This window comes from Beta vulgaris, chromosome 6 (assembly GCF_026745355.1).
Source record: "Beta vulgaris subsp. vulgaris cultivar EL10 chromosome 6, EL10.2, whole genome shotgun sequence".
Classification (NCBI taxonomy): domain Eukaryota; kingdom Viridiplantae; phylum Streptophyta; class Magnoliopsida; order Caryophyllales; family Amaranthaceae; genus Beta; species Beta vulgaris.
Genome location: NC_079207.1, coordinates 28,297,785 through 28,303,051, shown reverse-complemented (window position 1 = coordinate 28,303,051; position 5,267 = coordinate 28,297,785). Strand labels below are relative to the sequence as shown.

At 35.6% G+C, this 5,267-nt stretch overlaps 1 long non-coding RNA gene across 1 annotated transcript; it reads right to left on the bottom strand.

Moving 5' to 3' along the window:
- Nucleotides 1-2,493: 2,493 nt before the first annotated feature.
- On the bottom strand, nt 2,494-5,267 carry LOC130591935 (uncharacterized). The gene is made up of 3 exons (XR_008969890.1): nt 4,168-5,267; nt 3,734-4,054; nt 2,494-3,658 (listed from the first exon to the last, which is right to left on the bottom strand). It is a non-coding gene; the product is annotated as an uncharacterized LOC130591935 (long non-coding RNA).

Below are 5,267 nucleotides of genomic sequence, written 5' to 3'. Positions count from 1 at the left end.
TGATACATTGTTTCATACAACCTAAAAGTAGTGCAGCTGGGTTTTATTGTACAATGGTGTATGCCTTTAATGAAAGGGCAGAGAATGGGATGATCTATGAGGAATAAAAGCAGATGCAGCATGGTTAATATGTGGAGATTTTAATTGTGTTATGAATGTTGATGAAAGAATATGATAATCAGTTAGAGAGGTGGAGATGAAAGATATTAGAGTGTATGGAGGCATGTGCACTTACTGATATCAAATGTTCTGGCAATTTTTTCACATGGAACAACAAACAAGTCGGAGAAGGTAGATTGTTTTCGAAGTTGGACAAGATGCTTGCTAATCAGGCATGACAAGATCTTTTTCCCACTGCAGAAGTTAACTTTCAAAATGAAAGGGAGTTCGATCACTCACCTGCATTACTATCAGTGTATAAAGATGAACATAAGGGTAAAAAGCCTTTCAGGTATTTTACTATGTGGAAGAAGGCTACACAATTTGAAGAATTGGTGAGACAAGCATGAAACATACATGTGCAAGGCTCTAAAATGTTCATTGTTATGCAGAAACTGAAGCAAGTTAAGACAAAAATGAAGGAGTTGAATAAGCAAGGATTCCATGATCTGCAAGCAGAGGAAATCAAAGCTCAACAGGCTATGATGTATGCTCAACAACAGATGCACCTGAACCCAAGTGATAAAGAGTTACCTGATGCAGAATTGAGAACAGTAAAAGTATATAAAGAGAAACATGAAACTTATGTTTCATTTCTGAAGCAAAAAGCCAAGCTGGATTGGTTGATAGCTGGTGATGAGAATACTCGAGGGTTTCATCAAAGTATTAAAGCAAGAAGACTGAAAGACCAGGTGTATAGCATCAGGGATGAAGAGGGTAACTGGCATAATCTGGTAGAGTCTGTAGCAAATACCTTTGTAGCCTATTACAAGAAGCTATTAGGATCTAATGTAGATCAGAGTATTGCAGTCATGGCACATATTGTTCAAGCTGGTCTACTGGTATCTGATGAACACAGAGCAATTTTGAATGCACCATACACAGCTGGAGAGGTGAATCAGGCACTATTCTCCATTCTAGGGAGCAAGGCTCCTGGACCTGATGGGTTTGGCTCTTTTTTTATAAAGATGCTTGGCATATCATGGGAGATGATGTAATAGCTAAAATATTAGATACATTACAGAGGGTGGGGGTATTACTTAAGGAATTGAATAATATATCTATTACTTTAATTCCTAAGACTAGATGCCCTAGTAATGTCCCTGAATTCAAGCCTATATCTTGCTATAATACACTTTATAAGTGTATTACAAAAATTTATTTAGCAGATTGAGGCAGATATTACCTGATATCATAGGGGGAAAATCAAGGAGGCTTTGTGCATGACAGATTCATAGTGCACAACATCATGGTGATTCGGGATATAGTAAAACATTATGGGAGGAAGAAAGTGAGTCCAAGCTGTTTGATGAAGATAGACTTACAAAAAGCATATAATACTGTAAATTGGGAGTTCTTGAATGAAATGCTTTTGCAACTTGACTTCATTTTGTTAAGATGGTGATGACCTGTATATCTACACCTATGTTCTCTATGTTGATTAATGGTCAAGATGGAAAGCTATTTCAAGTCAGCAAGAGGACTGAGGCAGGGAGATCCTATGTCTCCTCTTCTCTTTGTGATTTGCATGGAGTATCTTTCAAGGATACTATGCAGATTAAGCGAATTACAACAATTCCAGTTCCATCCTAGATGCAAAGAGATTCAATTAAGACATGTGTTTTGCAGATGATCTCATCATGTGCTGCAAAGGAGACCTTACATCAATATATTTGATGTTAAAGCCCTTCAAGTTATTCTCACAGTCATCAAGCCTACAAGCAAATGTTGATAAGTCTGCAGTGTATACATGTGGAATGAAGGAGGAAGAAATTCAGAGAGTAAAAGAAGCATCAGGATTCACAAGAAGCAAAATGCCATTCAGATACTTGGGAGTTCCCATTTGCTCCAAAAAGATAACTGCAGCACAATGTGAATGCATTGCAGAGAAAATGACTGCTAGAATCAGAATGTGGAGTATAAGGAATTTGTCATATGAAGCTAGAACATTGCTAATTAATGCAGTGCTTCTAAGCTTGCATAGATATTAGGCTCATGTGTTTATTATTTCCAAAAAAGTTTTAATTGATGTCAGAAAGGTGTGTAGAGCTTTTCTATGGAGTGGTCATATTCATACACATAAGGCAGGTGCAGTAGCTTGGAATGATACTTGTTGGAGCAAAGCATGTGGAGGATTGGGATTCAGGGGATGTGATTGCTTGGAATAGTGCTTGTATTGGGAAGTATGTGTGGGCTATCAAGAAAGAAAGACAATGTTTGGATAAGATGGGTGAATGCAGTATATATTAAGGGGAGTACCTGGTGGGACTATACTCCTAATTCAGGAGCTAGTTGGTACTGAAGAAATGTGTGCAGAGTTAAAGAGAAGCTGAAAACTCTTTATACAGAAAGGGAGATGTGTGAGATGGCTGACTATTCTATACAAGATGTGTATGATAAGATTAGAGGGGAAGACCTGAGGTGGTGTGGGCTAAAGCTATATGGAATAGGTTATCTATAAGCATAGATTTATTGAATGGATGGCCATACAGAAGAGATTGCAAACTACTGCAAGATTAGCTAGAATGGGCATAAGAAATTCAGATCAATGTTTATTATGTGCAGATGCAGAGGAGAATCATTGTCATTTGTTTTTTCAGTGCATATATAGTGAGGCATGTTTGAAGGGTGTGAAACTATGGCTAAACATTCAAGCAATCACCACTGATTTTGAAAGACTCCTCAACTGGGTGAAGAATAGTAGAAATTCGAAGTTCAGAAAAGAGGTGGTATGTAGGAATTACTGCAGTGGTATACCAAGTCTGGAAAGGGAGAAATAAGGTGTACTGGTAACAAAGTAGTCCAAGTATAGAGTGGAGTATTAAGCAAATCAAACAGAGTGTGAGAGCTAGAATTGGAGCTATAATGCCCGGGAATATTAGTAGAACATATTTTAATTGGTTCTTGTAATTGTAATGAAGTAAAACTGTTGTATTGATGGGTTTGCTAGCATTGTTAAGGGTCCAACCTAGTTGGTTCGTTAACTTTGGTTAGCTTAGGTGTATTAACAGTTTGAAGGAATGAAAATCTTACTTAATTAGCAAAAAAAATAAATTCCCACACCTATTCTAAATTAGAAAAGTCCCTTTGAAGTTTTGACAAATACTATCCCTGATTATAGTTTTATTAGGTCTTTGATTGTTTGTGTTTTGTTCATAATACAGATTGGAAAAGAGACAAGTTCAGCCCTGGAGCTACTAAATGTCTATTCATGGGTTATCCTCCTAGTAAAAAAGGATATAAGGTGTATGATTTGTCTACTAAAAAATGTTCTGTGTCTAGAGATGTTTAGATCCAAGAACACATTTTTCCGTCTACAAAAATTCTTCTTCTTTTGTTACCCGTAAAAAAAAAAAATAATTAAAAACTCGTCAAGAAATATAGATTCACCCAAAGAAGCTTTATTCCTCTTCTTTACTAACTTTTTTTTTAATTCTGTCATTGCTCTAGAATCTGCACCATCATTTCTATATTGCACTTCTATCTCCTCCATCTTATTCTGCAATGAAAGTTCAACAATTAAATCCAAAATTCGAATAAATTAACACATTTTTAACTAGTGTAAAGAACTTACAATGTTAATTTGAAGATGCTCATAAGGTAATTTACATTCATTGCCCTCGTTCCTTTTGCGGCTTTCTTTGTATGCAAATGCTTGTGATGGTAGCTTCTTCTCATGATCACGTTGTTGCTTTCATGGAGATATATACATATTAAACACATTGAAGAACTTCAAATTTTAGTGAGCATATGTGAATGTTGAAAATGAAAAAATGAATTATCATATATTGTGTATTTGATTTTACCAATCCATAGTTCTTCCTTGCAAAGCTAGGACCATAGTGTCTCTATCCTTTTGGTTTATGCTGCTTTTCCTTTTCTTTTCACTTTCTTCCTGCATTTTTGACACGAACAAGACATGTGCATAAGATAATAATCTTCCCACACTCTTAGTATTGTAGTTTTTTTTTTTTAATATATATAAAGAGGAAAGTGCATAAAACATACCTGAATTATATCCAATTTTCAGTACTCCAACAACTGCTTGAAATGCCAATCTGGATTGTATTTGACGCATTCTCTAATTTGTGTTCATCATTGTCATACAGAGAAAAGTGATTCGCCTTTACACTACATTTATATCTACGTCAGAGCTTTCCAACTAATTGCAACTCATGACCTTTACCTTCTAAGGAGTGTTAGGAGGGAGGGAAGAAGAGGGATTATAGACGGAAGTAAACAACAAGTAAAGAGAGTCACAAAGCACTTCTGGTCACAGAAAGAAATGTGTTCAATTGTCAAACTTAGTCATTTAATGAACCATTTGCATGTTTTTAGCCCAAAGAGAAGTGCCAGGTATAATTACACCAAATACTAGATTGAATACTTTAAAGGTGTCTACATTAAATTGAACTACTATAATTAATTTAAGATTTGTTGTGGTAATGCAAGAAGCACATGTTTATATGTCATAGCATTCCTAAATGAAACAATCGTAAGGTACAACGTGAAAGCCCAATATAAGAGTACACAATAGTAACACATGTTTTTTTGTTTTCTTCTAACAAAATAATGAAAGCCCAAATATAAGTTCAACAGCAACATAGTATAGTTCATATATAGATACAAGTTCAAAGCACCATACCCTTCTAAAACATGATGCTTTGCTTTTCATCATTTAATCCAATATAAGTTCAGTTCATTTATTTCAATCCAAAAAAAATAGGAACTAAAAGCTATTTCAACTACTATTAAAGAAAACGCCCTTATAATCAAAGATGTCTTGGCCTAGTGGTTAAGATTGAGGTGCTGTGATCGATAGGTCACAGGTTCGATTCCCCCCTCCCCTTCTTTGTAATTTGTACCGCCTTCGTGGCTCATATGAATCAAAAAAAAAAAAAACACCCTTAATAAGGTCGTAGTGGGTTGGATGAACTTCGTTTTATGGGCGACAATATTGGACGGTTACATGTGTTGTACTCATATCACTTTCCGTGTGAGAGGGCAACAATATCAATAAAAATTAATTATAGCTTTCAACTACACCCATACATAGGCCATAGGTAAGAAATAGAAATCAGTCAGGTTGTGTTTTTGGATAGCTCTCA